This window comes from Lemur catta, chromosome 13 (genome assembly GCF_020740605.2).
Source record: "Lemur catta isolate mLemCat1 chromosome 13, mLemCat1.pri, whole genome shotgun sequence".
Taxonomy (NCBI): domain Eukaryota; kingdom Metazoa; phylum Chordata; class Mammalia; order Primates; family Lemuridae; genus Lemur; species Lemur catta.
In genome coordinates this window covers 9,609,205-9,620,658 of record NC_059140.1, presented here as the reverse complement: position 1 = coordinate 9,620,658, position 11,454 = coordinate 9,609,205, and the positions used below count along the sequence as shown (strand labels likewise).

General features: G+C 39.1%; 1 pseudogene; it reads left to right on the top strand.

Annotated features, from left to right (window-relative positions):
• Positions 1–761: 761 nt before the first annotated feature.
• On the top strand, positions 762–1,988 carry LOC123649044 (annotated as a pseudogene).
• The last annotated feature ends 9,466 nt before the right edge of the window (positions 1,989–11,454 follow it).

The window sequence follows — 11,454 nt, the reverse complement described above, 5'->3', positions numbered from 1 at the left end:
ATCATGACGTGGCAGGAGGCATTACCTGGTGAGACAGAGCTAGTGTGGGTGTTGGCTCAGGTCTCTCTTCCTATTCTTATAAAGCTACCAGTCCCATCACAGAGGCCCCACCCTGATGAATTTATCTAATCCTATTTAATTCCCACAGGCCACACCTCCAATCAACATATGAATTTGAGGATAAAGTTTTCAAAACAAGAAATTTGGGAGACAAACCATAAAAATGGGAAAGAATAAAAAGCAGAAAAAATGGGAAATTTGTGTGTAAATATAAAAAACACATGTGTTTTCTTTTTTAATTTTGTAAAGGACATATGACTGTTAAAAGCAAATATTAAAGCATTATATTCTGGAGCTTATATGATGCAAAATGTATGACAACAAAATCACAAAAGATGAGCGGTGATAAATGGAACTCTCCTGTTACAAGGTTCTCATCTTTTACTTGGAGCGGTTCTGAATTACTTCCCAGTAGATCATGAAGGATACTGCAGCTCGGAGCGGCGATCAGGGCAGGACGCGGGGGCGGGCGTGGAGAGGTCCGGACGTGGACGGGGCATGGGCGCCGACAGCCACCCGAGGGCGCCCAGGGAGCGCACGGCCCGCAGCCCCGCACCGCCCCGCAGGGCATGGGGCGCGCCGCGGCCGCCTGAAGCCGGGCCGGCCGGGCCACTCGCAGGCTGCCGCGGGCTCTCGCCGGGCCGGCCCAGGCGGGAAGGCAGTAGCAGACGCCGAGCTTCCCGGGACCGATAGGAGGCCTGGAGATGTCCTGTCTGCGCCGCCTCCTGCTCAGATACCTGTTCCCGGCCTTCCTGCTTCACGGGCTGGGAGAAGGGTCTGCCCTCCTTCATCCAGACGGCAGATCCCATCCTAGGTCCTTAGAGAAAAGTGCCTGGAGGGTTTCAAGGAGTCACAGTGCCATGACATGTTGAAACATCTCCACAATGGCACACGGATCACTGTGCAGATGCCGCCTGCGATTGAGGGCCGCTGGGTCTCCACGGGCTGTGGAGTGAGGTCAGGCCCAGAGTACATCACAAGGTCTCACACATTCGACCACAGTAACACCCTCAAGGCCTACCAGTTTTATTATGGCAGCAACCACTGCACAAACCGCTCCGACACGCTCATCATCCCGGGCAAGATCCGCCTCCGCCAGGCCTCCTGGATCATCCGAGGGGGCACCGAAACCGACTCCCAGCTGCACAACGTCCAGGTTTTCTGCCACACGGAGGCGGCGGCAGAGAAGCTCGGCAGGCTGGCGAACCGCACCTGCCCGGGCTTCCTCAAAGCCGGCGGCCCCTGGGTGCGGGACGTGGCCTAGCCCTGTGGCGGGAGGAGAACGGCCGCGAGTGCACCAAGGCCGTGAACTTTGCCGTCATGAGCTTCAGCTCATCAGGGTGGAGAAGCGGTACCTGCACCACAACCTGGACCACCTTGCCGAGGAGCTAGTCCCTGGCGACATTCACACCGAAGCCACCCAGAAGTTGTTCGACCGGCCGTGCAGTTACTAGCCCCGCTGCGAAATGCCAAGTGAATCACATGAAGGTCACACCCATGGATGCGGCCACAGCCTCGCTCCACAACGTCTTCAACGGGAATGAGTGGGGTGCTAAGGGCTCCTGGCAGCTGGGCCTCCAGCAGGATGCGACGCACACCAAGGGCTGCGTGGCCCTGGGCATCAAACTACCTCACTTGGAGTATGAGATCTTCAAAATGCAGCAGGATGCCCGGGGGCGCTATCTGCTGTTCAACAGCCAGAGGCCCGGCGACGGCTCCAGCCCCGACCGGCCAGAGAAGAGAGCCACGTCCCACCAGATGCCCCTGGTCCAGCGTGCCTCCTTCTCGCCCAGAGCTGAAGACCTCTCGGAAGCCGGCGGAAGCCGCCTGTATGGCCCGGCCCCGCGCGCGGCACTTGGGCCCTGCTGCCCTCTGGGCTCGCCTGCCTGTTGGCTATGCCGCAGTGGAACATCCTCAGAAGTTTTTAGAAAGTTATATTTTTTCAAGCCAGGATTCCTTACAACTTACAGATTTTCTTTACCAAAAGAAAGGACATTTATTCTTTTGATGCACTTGAGTGTCCGAGAACCGTCGTTCCCTTTCTCCTCTCCCTCCCTCTGTGAGAGCGGGTCTCCCCTGGACCCCCAAGAACAGAAAGACAGAATCGCTAAGGCTGCCATAACACAAAGGAGTTTATTGACTAGCTCGAGCTAGGGTCCAAGCCCCGAGCACCAACGCAGTGGTCTCTTTTCCTGGGCAAGGACCCGGCACAGCGGGGTGCATGTCTTTTATACTCTTTGCTGTAGCCTGTTACAGTCAGTTGTCTCAGATAAGAGGGTTGCCTGAAAACACACACACACACACACCCTGCACCTGTTCTGTGCTGATCATGCCTTGGCCCCTTTATCAGGAAGTTACTTGCGGTCACCTCCCTAGGGCCTTCAAAGTCTGCACTGAAGCCGGTTTCAGCTCTTATCTTATCTAAGCATTAAGCAAGCAAGCCTTGTTTACAGAAGCGAAACTAGGCTATTAGCCGAAAGCAAATTATTCCTGTCTTTCACCTCCCTACCCTAAATCATGAACAGCCAGTGTTTGAAGTTTCTGCTTTGATCTCCTTCCAGCCAGATCCCTGGCCTGAGCCACTTGGCAGCAGTAATTGCACTTTAAGACAGCAGAGTTTTGGGCTACCGTGTTTGGTAGCAGGGCTGGGAGCGAGGGGCTCTTATTTTTTTCCTCTTTATTATATTTCTGAGTTGAACTTAGAAGAAACAAATATCAAGCTACAGTTTTTCCTGCCATTTTACTGTGGTTGCATCCTGTCCTGAAACTGGTTTACTCTCTGAGTTGTATATGCTGGAATTCGATGCAGAGTTGATCTGTGATTGGGATCCAGACACCTTTTATTAACAAGAGAGGTGGTGTAGATATGTACATATGAAGACACATGCTGAACCACCTTCACAACCTCTATACAAAACAGGAGAGAATCAAGCTTTCATTTCAGAAAGGTTGAGTGGAAAAGTATCTGTAAAGTTTCAAAGTAATTTAAGCTAAAAAAAATCTTGGAGTAGGGAAGACTTTTCAAAGAATGGTTGAAAGACCCAGAAACATAAAATAGAAGATAAAAGATTGACAGACCAAAATATATAAAAATTGAAATTTTATGCATAGTTATAAAACTGCATAAAGTCAAAAGACATAGCAATATAAGGTAAATATAGAAATTACAAGGAAATATATTCAGCAAAAGCTTGGAAACAATCTACTGACAAAAGACTGTTAAATTATGATGCATTCATTTGTTCAATATCAAGCAGCTGATAAACCAAGGTAGTTCCCTATAAACAGATATGGGAAAAATTAAGATATAGAAAGAAAAAAGGAAAACATACACTGGCAAAAGGACTCTCCATTCAATAAATGGTGCTGGGAAAACTTGATAGGCACATGTGGGAAAAAAAAAAACCTAAACTGGATCCTTATCTCTCACTATATACAAAAATTAACACAAGATGGGTAAGATGTAAACGTAAGACCTGAAACCATAAAAATTCTAGAAGAAAACATAGGAAAAATTATTCTGGACATTGGTCTAGGCAAAGAATTTATGCCTGAGACCCCAAGAGCATATACAGCTACAAAAATAGTATTTAACTAGACTAAAAAGTTTCTACACAGTAAAGGAAATAATCAACAGAGTAAACAGATAACCTACAGAATAGAAGAATATATTCGCAAACTATATGTGCAAGAAAGGGCTAATATCCAGAACTCAAACAGATCAATAAGGAAAAAAAAAAAAAAAAAAACAACTCCATCAAAAAGTGGGCAAAAGACAGGAACAGATTTTTTCAAAAGAAGATAGACAAATGGCTAACATATGAAAAAATATTCAATATCACTAATCATCAGAGAAATGCAAATTAAAACCACAATGAGATAACAACTTAGCCCTGTCAGAATGGCCATTATTTAAAAGTCAGAAAATAGATGTTGGCGTGGATGCGGTGAAAAGGGAATGTTTATACACTGTTGGTGGTAATATAAATTAGTACAGCCTCTATGAAAAAAAAAATATGGAGATTCCTCAGAGAACTAAATGTAGACCTACCATCCAATCCAGCAATTCCACTACTGGGTATCTACTCAAAGTAAAATTAGTCATTTTATAAAAAAGACACCTACACCGAATGTTTATCACAGCACAATTCACAATTGCAAAGATATGGAATCAATCTAAGTGCCTATCAATTGATGAGTGGATAAAGAAAATATGGCATATACATATACCATGGAGTACTGGTCAGCCATAAAAAGGAATGAAATAATGTCTTTTGTGGCAACTTGGATTGAACTAGAGACCATTATCCTAAGTGAAGTATCTCAGGAATGGAAGAACAAATGCCACGTTTTCACATATGTGTGGGAGCTAAATGAGGGACATATATATTCATAAGGCAGTGTAATAGACATTGAAAACTAAACAGGGGGAGGTGGGGAGGGGGTGAGGGATAAAAATCTACCTATCAGGTACAATGTACACTATTCTTGTGACAGGTACACTAAAAGCTCTGACCTAGGCATTATATAATTCATTCATGTAACAAAAAACACTTGTACCCCTAAATCTTCTGAAATAAAAAAAAGAAAAAGAAAAAAAGGACACAAGATAGAATAGTATATATAAAACACTACTCGCTATGTATGTAGTTGTCTACACATATGATTTTGATATTTATAGGTATATCTTTATATGCATAGACTATCCGTGATAGTACAAATAAGAAACTGGTAATGAGTGTTGATTCTGGGAAGGAGTTCTGGAGAGACACTAGATTGCTGAAGATTGGGGTGGGGATAGTAAGAAGATAGGCATGTTTAAGTAAATTCTCTTTACTACATTTCATATTTGGAACTAAGCAAGTGTTTTACATAATCAAAATTAGTTAATATTTTAAAGAACTTACGTGAGAATTTTTAATGGGGATTAAGAATTTTACATCTATATATTCAGTTGTGCTTCTCCCTGCAGGAAGTTGTTTCTAAGTGAGGTCCTATGCAAACCCACAGATACCATAATAGCATTTTACCATCTATTTGCAAAACACGCTATTAGGGTGTGCAATATTTATGAATAAATGCCCTTTGTACTATAAAATAGTACAATACTTCAATATTGTTTTCATCTTTGATTTATTATTTAACTAGTTCAAATTAGGAACAAATTTTGTGAGAGCCAGAACCCAGATTCTTCATTTTTAAAACAGTGCTTAACTGGGTTCAGAGCTTGGCATTCAACATTCAGTAACATTTATATATATAATATAGAATCATAGAATTTCACAACTGAATAAGACTTCAGATATTAGATCAGTCTAATATGCTTCCTTCATTTTACAGAGGAAGAAATAGATATTTGAATAGTGTAAATATGTGTAAAGATACACACAAGTCAGTAGCCACGTGGGACTGAATCTTTCCAGATCCAGTCTTTACTCTCTATGCTGTACTAAATCAACCCACTCCTAGTTCCACTACCATAAAACAAGGGAGACTAGTTAAAAGACAAGAAGATCAGACTATCTTCACAGGCTTTTACTTAAAATGAATCTTTAAACTTAAGCAAGAGGGAGACCCCATCTTTATAGAAAAGAACAGAAAAATTAGCCAGGTGTGGTGGCATGCGGCTATAGTCCCAACTACTTGGGAGGCAGGAAGATAGCTAGAGCCCAGGAGTCTGAGGTTGCAGTGAGCTATGATGACCCCACTGCACTCTACCCTGGAGACAGAGAGAGAGAGTGAAAAAAAAAGAAAAAAAGACAGAGACCATGACACTACAAAAAAGGTAAGTACTCACTATATGATGCCTATAAGAAATCCATTTTAAATATAATGACACAGATAAGTTAAAAGTTAAAAGATATGTCATATACAAGCTAATCATAATAAATCTGGAGACATATTAATATGTTAATTATTAACAGTGAAAATTATCAATTATAAATTAATGTCACACCAAGTAGACTTAAGAACAGGAAATCTCATCTAGGAAAAAGACAAAAATTATGCATATAGTAAAGAAGATGCGTTTTCAGTGAGCTCATGCTGTATGTATTCACCTCTCTATTAAACCCTGGTCTTAGGGAAAGACTGAAAAATGCATTCATTGTAAGCTGAGCATGGACCCTTCTCTACAGATATATGTTTTAGCAGTAGGCAAAGAAATGATCAATTGATTCGGGCATCTCAGGGTGCTGAGCAAGCATGGAGTAGGCTGAGAAGAGAAACTTTCCAGCCCAGTATCATACCTCTGAATAATAAGGCAAGCCTAGCCTATCCCACACCATTTAATGCTACATTTTTTTTTATTTAACAGTACCACAAATCACCAGTTATAAAGCTTGAAGTCATGCTGGTTGGCTAGTTTTCACAGAAGGCAGCTTTACTGACATTAACAGCTCCATTTCTTACCACCATCTGTCAAACCATCTGAGCAGTAGCTGACAGGCAGTGTGCCAGGAAGGCTCCTGGCAGATACATACGCTGGAAGCATTCAGCAGGTCGGTTTTCATGGTGAATGACAAAGCTGTCATTTGGGAATCTAAATTCCTCTGCCTAAACACCACCTACCAACCTAGCCTTATTTTAGTTTAATGTTTTCCAATAAGGCCATTTTTCTCATTGGCCCATAAACATGGTTTCTCACCCCCACGTCAGTCATGATCTCTTCACCTATGATGCCTCACATATTCACATCCAAATCCTACCAGTCCTTGAGGGCTTAAGTCCCACATTCTTCATGAAGACTTCACAACTAGAAGTTCTGATAGCATGCTCCAAATGCCATGTCTGAAAACTATTTTAGTGTTTCCTCCAAATTCTAATATCTCTAAATTCTAATTATTTGCCACAGGCTTATTGTCTATTGTTTAGTGTGGTTTTCTGTATATTCCTCGTTTTATATCAAAGGACACTAAGTGTCATAAAGGCAAGCATCAGGTCCTTCTTATTCATTTGCTCATTAAACTAACCTTTAGTAAATGTCTACTGCCGCCAGGCCCTGTGCTAGCTACCAGGAATATAAACATAACAATGGCCCTATTTTCAAAGGACTTAGATTCTATACTTTTTGTTTTTAAGTCTTCTTAATTCTTTTGTATTCATCACAGCGCCTCCTATAACGTTAAAACATAATGATTAATCAAATATTTTACAATTAATTGAACAAGAATATCTTTAAGTTTAAAAAAATAACGACTGTATTCTGTAGTTAACACCCCTTTTCAGGAGAATAGCTATGTGGGCATATGCTTTTTACACTTAGAACATTTGCAAAACAAAAGATGTACTTGATTTGCTAATTGGAAGAAATAAATAACTGTAGAAATTGTAGTCTTCAAAGCTTTTCTTCAATATAAAGATTGGAGATCACTGATTTTACAAACCACAATTGTAAATGATCATTTCATATCTCAAATGTCCACAATTTTGTATTTAACAAGCCAAAGGTGTTATGCTTCTTTTGCTCACAATCAAATAAGATCTGTACTTTAATTCCCAAAATTTTTAGTGCACTGAGGAGTGTGATCAATAAAACTTAAGATCAATAGTAAACATGTTCTCTATAGTAGTTCGGTGAAAAGGTATTTTCTAGTGATGAGATACAACAGATAATATTTTTCCATTTTCAAACACTTAATCCTCACTACATCCCTGAAAAAAAGAGGTAAATGATATTATTGACATTTTACAGAAGTAGATAGTAAATTCTTTTAAAAATTTCTTAGGGGCAGAGAGCCATAATGTCAGAGTTGTGACTACAATATATTTTGAAATTCTACCCAAAGCAGCTTAAAATCTCATTTCCCTTCAAAAATATAAAATGTCAGTAAGGTTTATCTATAATACATTACTGTGATTTTATTATTCCTTATTCAAGCTACAATTCTTTAAAGACAAGTCTGTTTTAGTTCATTTCATCCATCACAAGAATTTAAATACATACCTATGTAAATAACTTGGTATTCAGGAATCAACAGTAACTGCAATGTCCTCTCCCTGCCACCAACACTGGTAATGTCTTCCATGGCCTACTTCTATAAGGAGTGGACCTCTATCATTTGTATCAATAGCAAAGCTAATACAAAAAGTGATCTCTAACATTATTTTGCTCTATGAAAAACTATTAACAAAACACAAAACAGTAAAAAGTACCCATGTTCCATAAATTCTATTTTAGAGTGTAATGACATCAATGCAAAGGTTTAATGGGCTTGCACTGCAGCAAAACATTTGATACATCCTGGCAGAATTTTACCTACTGTACCAGCATTTAAAAAAAAAAAAAAAAAACTAGCAAAAAATTACAATGAGTTATTTTAAGTGATTTCCAAGGATGAGCCTGGGTATATTCAATACTCATTCACTTAAAATAAATTAGACATTCTACCTTTCTACAGGCTAATTAGATCCATGATCTGATAACAGAATGCCATGGCTGCCTAAGCTGCTGGTAAGATATGGGGGAGATCTGAACACCTTTGCTACCTAAGTAGAAGGAAAATGGTAAAACTGTTCACTTGGCTCCCATCTCATAACCTGACTTCCAGAGATGTTAAAAATTGTTGCTGCAATAATCTTGAAAAAATGTAGTCTAAAAAACAGGGGATAGATTCACTTAACCCTAAAATACAGAATATTTACAATATCACATCCCATTTAGCAATTCAATTAGAAATGTCTTCTTTAGTTTTTTCTCCTACAAAGCACTAGGCTTAAAAAGGGAAGATCTAGGTTCAAAATCCTAACACATTTGCACTTGTGTGACTTGAGAAAGTGATTTAACTTTCATGTACTATTTCCACATCTGTGAAAAATGAACTATAGAATATTATATAAGTAGAGACTTTTTAGAAGGTACTATCTTTATTTCCCCATCAGAAACAAAAAAAACAAATACTCCCTCAAATGGAAAATATATGCCAATGTATTTCAAACACTAAACCTGTAGGTATTTAATTACTCAAAGTACATTTAAGAGATACACATATATACTATATATTTAGTAACTAATAGTTAATATATTAAATATATTTAATAAATATAACAAAAATATAGAAATGATTTGATACATAAATGTGTTTAATATGCAAATATATTTCATGTATATTTAATAAGTATACATTGACATATCAAACAGACCTATATATAGTGTTTGAAATATATTTGTACATTTTTCCATATGTACATTTTGGTTTTAGAAATATTCCCCACAACACAAGAAAAGGCAAACTAATCTGTCATGATAAAGGCAGATTAGTGGTTGCCTGGGGATAGAGCAGAGAATAGAGAACAGGAAGGAGGGATCATAAAGAGGTATGAAGAAACTTTTGAAGGTGATAGATAAGTTTATACTATCTTGATTTTAGTGTAGTGATGGTTGCCCAGGTGAATGCGTATGTCATAACTGATTACCTGTAAAGTTTATATATGCTCGCTTTATTTTATGTCAATGATATCTAAGCAAATAAATAAACAAACAAATAAACAGGGCCAGGCATGTTTAATCTTAGAACTTTGGGAGGCCAAGGCAGGAGGATTGCTTGAGGCCAAGAGTTCAAGGCCAGCTTGAGCAACACGGTGAAACTCCATCTCTATAAAAAATTAAAAATGAATAAAAAATTAGTTAGGTGGTGTGTGCACCTATAATCCCAGCTACTCAGGAGGCTGAGGTGGGAAGACTGCTTGAGCCCAGGAGTTTGAAGTTGCAGTGACTTATGATCATGCCACTGCACTCTAGGCCCAGGCAACAGAGTGAGACCCTGTCTCAAAGAAAAAAGAAAGATTTAAAACAATTCTCCACGGTTGTATACCCACATTTAATGTCTAGCATTTTAGAATGTGTGCAACGCATATGAGGCCTCTAACTATTCTGTTTATCATATTTTAGTCTTGGTAGTATTTTCACTGTGAAATAAATACAGTCTTTACTATTCATTTCATGATTAAACTCAAATTATTCTGGAAAAGTCAAGGTTATCAGCTTTTCAAAAGTTGATATCTAACTGCAACTAGATTTATAGTTTGAATATAAATAGCACTTGGTAGAACACACCAGGCCATCCATTAAAACTTACTCTTGATCCAAGTATTACTTTTTTAATGGAATAATTAAACAAATTAATGTTTGTTTTCCTGATTCTGTATTTCCCCACTGCAAACTTTTGGTCTACACATATTACTGAGGGTGCACTCATTGTTTGTGGGTAAAATCAAGTTTAAAAGAATTATAACTTTAGAAAGTAGAACTAAAGTTCAAAGCAATTTTAATGAATTTGTGAAATGGTCTGTTTCAAAAGAAAAAACCAAACAAACAAGATGACTGTGAAACTGCCTTTACAAATTGATTAAGGGGTGCAAGGAGAGAACTGTAGTAAGGGCCTAGCTAAAAATAATGATAACCATTAGCCACTGTCCCCCCGTTTGTTTCTCTATAATTGCCACTCTGGAGCCATATAGTTGGTGGTCATAAAGACTCTTAGCTTTCTCCATAGATAACATCTATAGAGTAACCTTTTTGAAAACTAGGGGTAATTTCTGAGTCATCTTCCAGGTCTTACATTCCAGTGGAATGGCTGATCCACACAGACCAGAGGCCAATAGTGAGAAACTCAGTCAACTGGTCTTGTGCCCCCACCCAAGAACCTGGTCGGCAAAGAAGACAATTTCTACAACAGTATGGTTCTGCCATGAATCCAGACAATTAGTAGACTCAATTGCCTGCACCAAACTGTCTTTAAAAACCCTGTCTCCCAGATTCTTGGCAAGGCAGATTTGAGAAATTTCTTCTGTCTCCCCACTTAGCGCTATGCAAAATAAATTCTTTCTCTGCTGCAAACCCTGCTGTCTCAGTGTATTTGCTTCCTCTTGGGCAGTGGGCAAATGAAACTGCTTGGGCAGCAATAATCCTTAATAAGTAAAAGTATTCTTAATTTTAAAATGTATGCAATTTCAAGCAAAATTCACATAGAGCTCTGCTGTCTACAAACTGTTTTCATATTTGATCCTTACATCAATCCTGTGAGAGATTTATTATTAACCCCATTTTATAAATATGGTAACTGAAGCTAATGAAGCTAAATGAATTTCCCAAGGTGACTGAGCTAGTAAATAGAGATTCCTAGACTCAATTCCAGGTCCATGTACTTTTTTTTTTTTAATTGTGAAATAATCAGATTTTCAGGAAGTTACAAAAATAGTACAGAGGACCTATGCATCCTTAACTCAGTTTCCCCCAATGTTTTCATCTTATATAAGTATAGCACAATTTCAAAAACATGAATTCACATTGGTCTATGTACTTTTTATTATATTGCCTGGGAATGATAGTGGACTATAAACAATATGACTCAAAGATTTTTTTTTAAACTCAAGTCTTCAGTGTCTGCTTCCCTG